General features: G+C 37.5%; 1 non-coding gene across 1 annotated transcript; it reads right to left on the reverse strand.

Annotated features, from left to right (window-relative positions):
- Window positions 1-8522: 8522 nt before the first annotated feature.
- On the reverse strand, window positions 8523-8705 carry LOC121105961. Its single transcript, XR_005838698.1, has one exon. It is a non-coding gene; the product is annotated as a U2 spliceosomal RNA (small nuclear RNA).
- Window positions 8706-11093: the final 2388 nt, after the last annotated feature.

An 11093-nucleotide genomic window follows, 5' to 3' on the forward strand; every position in this document is an offset into this window, starting at 1 on the left:
GATCAAGAAAAAAAAATGCACAAAATACCAATATCAAGAATGATTTTTATAAAGAAGGGGCTTAATTATAGATCCCATAGTTAAGAAAATGAAAACAAAAGGATATCATAACAATTTTGGGGTGATAATTTCAATGAAATGGTGAAATAATTTAAAAAGCCATAATTTACCAAAACTGCCAAAATGCCACAAGAAGAAATATAAAATGTAAATAGTTTATTTAATATCTAGTAAATAAATTGAGTCTGTAACTAAAATCCTTTGAGAGAAATTTCCATGCCTGTCAATTTTATTACTCAATTCCTCTAAACATTTAGAAATAAAATCAACCTTACATATACTATTCCAGAGCTCGGAAAAAGAGGAAAAATTTTCCAAGTTATTTTTTGAGGTCACCATAACTTTGACAGTAAATACTAGTAAGAACATTACAATAAAGGACCTAAGAGAGGCCAACTCTCATTTATATAGACAAAAAAACTTCTACCTAAAATATTAGCACAGAAAATCCAGTGATTAAAAAAAATGGTAATAGGGCTGCATGGGTGGCTCAGTCAGTTAAGCATCTGACTTTTGATTTCGGCTCACCTCAATACCTCAGGGTGGTGAGATGGAGCCCTGCCTCAGACTGTGCTCAGCAGGGAGTCCACTTGACATTCTCTCTCCCTCTCTATCTGTCCCTCCTGCCACTCATGCTCTCTCTCTCTCTCTCTCAAATAAATAAATAAAATCTTTAAAAAAAATGATAATATATTATGGCCAGGTGAGAATTGTTCCAGGAAGGCAAGATAGCATAACGTGTGCAAACCTAATGCAGTTCACCAACATAAACAGAATAAAGGAGAACACTCATATGATCATCTCAAATAGAGACCAAAAAATCTGTCAATAAAATTCAACATCAATTCATGCTTTTATTTATTTATTTATATTTTTTTAAAGAGAGAGAGAGTGTACACCCACAAGCAGGTGGGGGAGGGGCTGAGAAAGAGAGAATCTTAAGCAGACTCCATGCTCAGCCTGATGGGGGGGCTCCATCTCACAACCCTGACATCATGACCTAAGCCGAAATCGAAAGTTGGATGCTTAACTAAGTCGCCCAGGCACCCTCATTCGTGATTTTAAAAAAGAAAGCTGACTAAGAATAGAAGGATATTTACAAAATCCTACAGCAAACATCATGTTTCATTTGGAAATATTGAAGGCTGTCCTCTTGATATCAGGGGTAAGTAAAGGAAGCCTTCTGTCACTACTTCAATTCAACGTGGTATTCTAATCTAGCATCTATTCTAACCCAGTATGATGAGGCAAGACAATCAATAAAAGGTATAAATATTGTAGGGGTGGCTGGCTGGCTGGCTGAGTGGGTAGGTAGAGCATGTGACTCTTGATCTTGAGGTTGTAAGTTCAAGTCCCATGTTGGGTGTAGAGACTACTTACAAAAAGAAAACCCTCAAAAAGTTATAAGTATTAGAAAGATATAAAACTGTCTCTATTTGCAAGTGACATGATTTTATACATAAAAATTCCAAAGAGTACAGACATACTAATAGAATAAATTTATTAATTTGACAAAGCAAATAGTTACGTGTTAATTTGCAAAAAGCAATTGCATGTCACACTTGCAACACATAAGCAGAAAATACAATTTTTAAAATATCATTTAAATTAGCATTAAAGAACATCAAAATAATCAGAAGATCAGCAAATCTTCTATGTAGGACACTGTATAACACTGAGAGAATTTAAAAAAGACCTCAATGAATGAAAGACTATACATTACTTTCAAATAAAAAGATTCAGTATTGTAGGATGTCAGTTCTCCCCCAAACTACCTGTATTCAATGCATCTCTTTTTTTAATTTTAATTCCAGTGTAGTTGACATAGTGTTATATTCGTTTCAGGTGTACAATTTAGTGATTCAGTAGTTCCATATGTAACTCAGGGCTCATCAAAGTAAGTGTACTCTTAATCCCCTTCACCAGTTTCACCCATCCCCCCACCCTCCTCTCCTCTGAACCATCTGTTCTCTACAGTGAAGCATATGTTTTTTGTCTCTATTCAATGCACTTCTAATCAAAACTTGAACAATTTTGTTTCTGTGGAAGTTGACAGGCTGATTTAAATACTTGTATGATAATGTAAAGGAAAAATGTCAAAAACAATGACATATTTGAAAGATTTAAAATACCAGGTATTGGGGTGCCTGGATGGCTCTGTCGGACGAGCATGTAACTCTTGATCTTGGGGTTGTAAGTTTGAGCCCCACATTGGGTGTAGATATTACTTAATAAAATCTTTAGAGAAATAAATAAAATTAATTAATTAAAAAATAAAATACCAGGTATCAAGATTTGTTTTAAATCTAAAATAATTCAGACAATATGGTATTAGCACAATAATACACAAAGAGACCAATAAGTAGTATAGAGTCCACAAACTAATCCACACATATATGGACACTTAATTTACAAAAAAAGGTGGCAATACAGAATAGAGGGAAATAATGATCTTTTCAACAAATGGGGCTGGGTCAATTGGATATTTAAATGAAAGAAAAAACAAATCTTGACTCATTACCTCACACTATACATAAAAATCAGTTCCAGATAGAAAGTTGATCTAAACGAGAAAGGTAAGATAAATAAGACTTCTGTAAATAACAAAGAGGAGTATCTTTTTGACCTTGAGATATAGAAGGAAATTTTTTTTTCCCTTAGGATACAAAAACCACTAATCATTAAAGAGATACTAGATAAGCTGAACTGCATTGAAATAAGATTTTTATGCCCAGCAAGGACATCATCAAGAGAGTAAAAGGGCAAATCATGGGGTAGGAACAGATTTTTATAGTTCATAAATTGACAAAGGCCTCATATCAAATATGGATCAGTAAGAAAAAGATAATACAGTAAAGTTAGTATATACAAATACACAAATAGGCAGCTTGCAAAATATTTCCCAATATTATCCCAATAATAGAGACAAAAAACATATTAGTAATTTGGGAACTGCAAATAAAAACTGCAATGGAACACTACTAACTATACACCAGATAGCTGAAATTTAAGTAAAATTTAATACCTCACAATTAAAATTTAAAATTTAAATACAGTTTAATGACTCCAAATATCAAGTGTTGCAGAGGATATGGAGTAAATAGAATTTTCATACATTGCTAGAGGGAGTTGAAAAGTGGCACACTAAAGCTGTGTTTTTACGGCTGAACATACAAATGTCTCATGAACCAGCAGTTGCATTTAAAGATACATACCCAACAGAAAATGCATATGTGGGTGTACCAAAAAGTCACAGGAATGTTCCTAACAGCAGTATGTAGAGCAGTCCAAATCTGTAACATCCCAGAGGTCAATCAAAAATAACATATTACAGAAACAAAAGTGTGGAATGTGTAAGATTGCTCTTGCCATGAAAATGAAGTAATGCTACATGCAAAAACATGGGTGAATTTTGTAAACATTGTATTACTGTATCATTCCAATTTTTGTATATGTGCTGCCAAAGAGAGCCCAACGTTGTATTAATATAAAGAAGCCAGCCACAAAAGAAGTCATTGAGGGATTACATTTATGCAAAATTTAAATACTGACAAAACTGATACAGGATAAGTAACAAGTAGGAGCGGTGACTGAAAGGAGGAGGGCTTCTATGCTATCTCTTGATCTGGGCGGTGGTTCCTCAAATGTGCTTGCTTTGTGGTTATTCGTCTGGTGTTAACCTTACAATTTTTGCACTTTTCTGTCTATAGATTTTACTGAAAGAATAAAAGTTTATTTTTAAAAGTGACCCATACTGGAAATGCAGTGCTATAAGTTATTTAACGCTAATTATTTTCACAGTTCTATTTTTTCCAAATAAGACTTCCGCCAACATTCTCTTTTCTTCCTTGAGGCTTCAGATGGAATGTTCTCCTTTTCCAAATTACTTGCATGCTACTGATCCTTTTCCTAGGTTTGATGCTAACACATCCTCTTCCTCCCTTTGAAATATGTTTGGCCAGTGCTTCATCCCCAGTGAAGTAAGTGCCAAAACAATTAGCTCCCAAATCCAGTTTAGGAGCTCATTTAGAACAAATTTGCATATGGCATTTATGAGCTTGCTTCTCTTACCTATTGAATCAATATGCAAAGTAAACTCTATTTGAACCCTGCTGCAGATATTCAAAATCATCTTAAGCACATAAAAGGAGTGATTTCCAATATTGGGACCCTGTGTAAAAGTGAGGCTGGTGATGACATCATGTCAAGTATTTAAAGAGCAGGGGAGGGATCTGTGAAGCTCAGAATCTCAGTGTTTGAAGATACACACTATTACTGGAAACACCCTTCCAAGTAATCAATCATCCAGTCTGCCTTCTCATCTTGTGACAGTACTGACATTTAAAGTGACTCATTGCTTACTAGCTGAAATGTCGTATCCTACTACCTACCCATATCCTCAATTCCCCCCCTTATAGCCACAGAGAAAACGCTTCATCCCTTTTCTGCACAATAGCCCTGCAAGTACCTGGTGACATTTGCCTTGTCCAGTCTTGAGTCTTCTCTTCTCCAAGCCTGGGGCTGTGATCTGTTAAAAGAATACTCATGTGGTGCGGCTCTGAGTTCCTTCACACTCTTGGCCTCTCTGCTTTCAATACCCTTCAGTTTATTAAATTCTTTCTTCTTAGGGGTTCATCCAGATCTGCAGCAAATGCCTTTAGTGTGCTCAGACCTGTGAAATGATATCTCTTTATGTGCTGCTTTTTTTTTATTTAAAGAACTGCCTCTGTATCTCCTCCCATCCTGTGTTTTGGAACCAAGAGAAGACCTGTGCATTGATCTTTAGTAAGTTTTATTTTGCTGCAGGGTTTTTCAGAACTTCTTAGATCCTAAATCTGACCACTACATCTTTATTCAAGATGTCCAATAGAACAGAACTGAAGTTCAAGGTCTCAACCCATCCAAAAGTTTCCATTTGAGCACCAGTCTATTCATGAGTGTCCTGCGGGAAAGTTATTCTCCAAATATCATACAGCCTGTGTTTCCAGAATGTCGACGTTGTCAACAGAGACCTTGCAAATGCCTGGATGAAAACCACGTGTCTGTGTCAATGAATATTGTTCATCTTCATTCTGGTAACCTATACAAGATATCCCTGTCATAACTTAACTTTCCAGCCACAGGAATTAGGATGTGGACTCTGCAGTCACAGTAGAATGCAAATTGGAAATTCAGCTGCATTCAAGTTTCTCACTTTAACTAGTAAACTAGGTGTCCTTAGACCACATAGACTCAACTGAACCTCATTTTACTAATTAAGACAATGGGATAATGGCTGTGCCTCCACCGCAGAATTTTTAAAAATTTGCTTGTTTTATGATTTGTGTGACCTTTGTCTAAAGCAGTACTTTCCCTTTAAGGTATTCCATAAATTTCAAACTCCACATATAGAATGTTCTGAAACAGAGACCGTCAAACATCCTCATCAGTGCAGAGGCCCAAGATTTTCACCATTTAATGCATCCACACACTATATTTACTTAAAAAAAAAATTGTCACCTGTAAAGAAATACTGTTGCAAGGGATGGTGACGATGATGACAACAATAATGATGATGATGATGATGATGTCCTGATCTACAAACTGGGGCTCCACCCTGAAGTGAAGTGTTGCTAGAATAACTGATGTCACTCACTAGGCTTCCTCCAGAGTATGAAGTGTTCTATTTATATGCATGTTAGGATATTATAAAGTATTTTACGGTAGTTGCTAGGGTTGACAAATGAATTTTATGGAGGAACCTCGAATCTATACTTCCCCTCAGCAAAGGACTAGATTCAAGGCTAATGTAATTTTCAGGAAACAAGTTTTATGGTACTATTTTTAAAGCACAGCTTGTTTTCCTAGAAGCAGAGCAGGAGCCCCTGCACTTTGGGAGACCACCTCCTATTGAGAAGAAATCTAATGATATAACTTACGAAGTCTTACCACATGGGGGAAGAATTCCAATCTTCCATGTGTTTATTCACCAGTAATTTACATGCATATAGATCTAGTAACTGAAATCACCAGGCAAAAACCTTTATTCCAGGTTAAGCCAGGCCAGCGCCTAATTATAAGCTTCAAGCATCCTGGTCCTGTTTACAGAAATAGTCTTAGACATTTTCTCTTGACCTTCACCTTAATTTCTTTGCTTACCTTCCATTTCTACATCCACCTAGCTCTTGACTCTTGCTTTGTCTCCCATTAAGGACCCACTGCTTGCTTTTTGTAGTTAAGGGTGGATTTGACTTCTTTTGTTCCAGGTAGCCTCCCCACCTGATTGAGCCCTAGCTTGGAACTCATCATCCCTGATGGCTTCCTTGGTTTCTTAACACTCACTCCTCAAGTGAGAGGTTCACCGTTCTGAGAATGGCCAGTTCTTGCCAGAGAAACTTAAGAGACAGTTATAGTGGGTCTTTACTTTAGCTGCCCCTAAAGTTTCATTTTAATTACAAAACAAAAAAAAGTCATCCCATATTTTCCTGTTTACTCAACACGTATGTATGTCTCAGTCCTTATTTGGTTACTGCACCTTTACAGTCATTTTTTTCTAGAGGATTAATTAATTAACTAATTAACTGAAAGTTTTATTTATTTGAGAGAGAGAGAGAGCACGCATGCAAGCGGGTAGAGGGGCAAAGGCAGAGAGACCGAGAATGTCCAGCAGACTCCTTGCTGAGCGCAGAGCCTGACATGGGGCTCGATCCCACTACCCTGAGATCATGACCTGAGCCGAAATCAAGTGGGATGCTTAACCGACTGAGCCACCCAGGCGCCCCTTAGAGAATGAATTTATTGATATACTCAGCAAATGCGTATTGTGCCATTGTACTTACGTACCTAATAGCATAGCTCCAGAAGCTGCCTATTAGTTTGATTCTACCTTTCTGGGGAACTTGTCTCTGCTTATACAACACCATAGGCCTCATCATACTGGTCAGCACTCTGCTGGATGATATTGCTTTATTTTTGAGTTCCCTTTGCCTTGGTACACAAGTCTTCCCATTCACACACAATCTCTCATTTGCTATCGTTCCCAACTTGTGAATAAAAACCTTGATTTATCTACCATAATAAAGTCATATGTTTAAGTCAATATCCATATTTTGCTTATAATTTAACAGAAAATGAAGTCTATGAAATTAGGGACTATGATTTATCTACAATGAGTGTTCTTAGCACAATAGCACAAAACACTGCATATGCTCAATAAATGTTTGCTTAGACGGTAGATGGATGGATGGATGGATGCTTAGAATGTGCCAGGCTGATATTAAGAATTTCATTTAAATAAATAAGCCCTGGAGATGTGATGTACAGCATGGTGAAAACAGTTAATATTATATATTTGAAAGTTGCTAGAAGAGTAAATCTTCAAAGTTATTACAAGAAAAAAAACTTGTAACTCTGTTTGATGGATGTTAACTAGAATTATTGTGGTGATAATTTCACTATATATGCAAATGTTAAGTCATTATATTTTACACCTGAAACCAACATAGGGTTATATGTCAGTTGTATCTCAATTAAGTAAATAAATAAGAATTTCATAATTTTTAAAATATTATCCCCTCAGCAATTCTTGTAGAAGTCATTAGTCTCATTTTATAGATGGGAAAGAAAACTCAGAAATATTGTGGTAACTTTCCTAAGACTGTTGTTAACAAATACTGTGATAACTTGGTATTATGTTAGAGGTGCATTAATGATTATGATTAATAATCCTATTAGCTAGCATCTGTTGAATACTTATGCCTCCAATAAGTATTTTCCTCACATTATCTTATATATTCCTCAGGGAACCCTGTAAGATAGGGCCATTATTATGTCCATTATGTGTGTAGTCTTCAGTGTCACATCCAAACGTGTCCTATCTGTGCATGACCATTGAATTGAGAGGTGTGGAACACTATATTTTCACTCACTCACACTTCTCTCTCCATGGCCAATACAGAAAGTGGAGCTTACAAAGAACCTCTGCTTCTGCTTTCCTGGAAACGAAGTAAAATCAGTAAATGCCTACAGTTGCTCCTCCAGTTCCCCATTACTAGAAAGATAGTCATCCAGACTGCTAAACTGTCATCACTAAATTAATTTGAATCTATCTCCCATTAATGATAGGGATTAGGATAGGACTGCAAGGTTTTGACATGCTGTGGTAATATTAAATATATAACTATATATTTGTTTTCTCTTACATGTCATCTCAGGCAATTAAATAGTTAGCTAAATGGGGTGTTTTTATAAGAAAACTCAGCTATGAATTGAGTTCATCTAATATCATTCCTCATTTTATTTATTTTTTATTTTTAAATTTTTTATCAAAGTATAATTGACATATAACATTCTATTAGTTTCGGGTATACAACATAATGATTTGATATTTGTACATATTGTGAAATGATCACCATAAAAAGTCTAGTTAACATCCTTCCCCATACATAGTTACAAAAGTGTTTTTTTCTTGTGATGAGGACTTTGCAGATTTACTCTCTTAGCATCTTTCAAACATGCAATACAGTATTATTAACAATGGTCACCCTTTATTCTTAGATTGACTCTCTTAATTGAGTCTGATGGTTCTCATAGGGTTTCTTCACTTTTTATTAAACTGATAAGAACAGATACTACACTTGATCTTAGCCAAAAGGCCGAGAAGCAATTCTTCACTTTTTAAAAATTTAATTCTCTCTCCTTTTCCACCTGAATAACTTTGAAATTCCTATCCTCCAGGTTGTTTATTCTCTTTTTTCTTCTGATCTGTCCTATTCCCAGAGCTTTCTAATGCATTCTTCATCTTATCTATTGACTCCTTCAGTTCCAGAATTTCTGTTTTGTGGGGTTTTTTTAAATTTCAGTCTCTTTGGTACAGTAGTCCTTCTGTTCATTGATTTTATTCTTAGGTTTATTGAATTAATTGCCTTTCTGCATTTTCTGTAGTTTATTGAATTTCTTCGTAACAGCTATTTGAGGATTTTTGGTTTTGTTTTTTGTTTTAAATTTTTTTATTTGAGTATAGTTGACACACAATGTTACATTAGTGTCAAATGTACAACATAGTGATTCAGCATCTCTGTGAGATATGCTATGTTCACAAAGTACAGCCACCATCGTTACCATAACGCTATTACAATCTCATTGACTCTGTTCCCTCTGCTGTGCCTTTTATTCCTGTGACCTATTCATTCCATAACTGGAAGCCTGTATCTTGTACTCCTCTTTCCCTATTTTGCCCACCCCTACCTCCCTTTCCTCTGGCAACCATCAGGTTCTTCTCCATAACAGCTATTTTGAGTTCTTTATCAGTTAGACTGCAGTACTCCATGTCCTGAATAATCGTCATCTTCTTTTTGTGATACCATATTACTATGACTTTTCATAGTGTTTCATGAAATGTGCCTCTGCTGTCACATTTAAAGTAGCAAATTCCTTTCTTATTTATGGAAGGCTTCATTTACTTTGATTCTAACAGTTCAGGAGGCGGGCAATCAGAAGCCTTTCTTTTCATTTCCAGAAGGTGGTGCTATAGCACAAGTTTTTGGTTCTCTTACAGCCCTGACTGTGCTCTGCACACTTCCACTTGCCACTTCTTCTGCCAGAGGTAGCCGCTGCCAGCTGCCACGCCGCCACCAGCACAATCCCAGCATGTTGCAGTGTTGGCTCTCAGGAGTGGGGCTGCCTCACCCGTTCCTTCCTTTCCTCTGACTCCAGAACTGTCTGTGTCTCACTCCAAAGACTTGTCAGGTTCTCCCATCAGGAGGGCTGGTCCTCCACAAATTCTCTATTTCCCATGAGTGCCCAGTGGTATACTCTCCAGATTACCTTTCTCCTGATAGCAGCAAGTGGGGGTGGGCCATGCTCAGACTCCCTTGGGTACATGGTGTCCTCTGAGGTCCTCCTGACCCACTTTTGGATGCACACGTGGGTGAATCTCCCAGTTGTCCTGGTGTACTGTGTAGAGGCACTTTTGTTCATTTCTGATGCCCAGTTAGTTGTAAATCAAAGGGGAGGGGGAGAAAAGGAACAACCCACACTGCCCTGATGCTGACCTCACTCTCATCCAAAACTTTCCTTTGAAGAGCGATGGCCCTAGGGTAACTATTTTCTTGGTTTGCTCAGAACTTGCCTAGTTTTAGCATGGACATCCCACATTCCAGAAAACTCCTCAGTACTCAGCAAGCGGGGATGTTGAGGCACCCTGCATGTCCGTTCAAACAAGCCTCTAAGATCTGATCCCAGCTCCACACAAAACTGGAGCTCCATGAAAACCTATCAGTCTACAACTCTGTTCTCAGATAAGTCACATTTCTATTTATTAAATATTCCACCTTCTTTGAAAATACAAATGTAAATGATATTTCTCGGTCCTGGTCAGCCTTTATCCTGATGGTGATGGTGCGGAAAGGGTAGTCGCTCACCAGCTTGGATGGGACTTGTGAAAAATGACGCTCATTATGTCAGGGTTCCGGCTGCAGGCCAGGGTGCATCTCCTCAGGGGTGCACACTGGTCTCTGACCAGCGGACGCTGCGTTACAACCATGTACACGTACAGAAGATTAAACCCCCTGGAGCTGTGGTGCCGACGGACGGCGATACCTATGGGCACACCCCATAACATGGCCCGTGTCTCTGGCGGTTACACAGTAGTGACCCCAGCAGGCTTTAGGATCTTTCCTGGATGGGCTCACAACAAAGGTTACTTGAGTTTGAATTTTGTCCGCACTGATGCGTTCATTCATATTTTGTAGCACATTATTATTCACCACTCTTGTGCCCTCATTTGAATGAGCATCTTCCAGAAGCTTGTGTCATGTTATGGGATGCTCTAGGTAGGGGTCAGAAAACGTTTGCTGTAAATGGCCACATTGTACATATTTTAGGCTTTGAGGGCCCTATGAGCTCTGCCACAACTACTCAAATCGGCCGTTTTAAGTCAAAAGCAATCATAGACAATATACAAATGGCTGTCTTCTAATAATACATTATTTATAAAAACAGGGAGCAGGCCAGATTTGGCCTGTGGGCTGTACTTTGTGAACTTCTGCTATTAA

The sequence above is a fragment of the Ursus maritimus genome, unplaced genomic scaffold (assembly GCF_017311325.1).
Source record: "Ursus maritimus isolate PB19 unplaced genomic scaffold, ASM1731132v1 scaffold_3, whole genome shotgun sequence".
Lineage (NCBI taxonomy): Eukaryota > Metazoa > Chordata > Mammalia > Carnivora > Ursidae > Ursus > Ursus maritimus.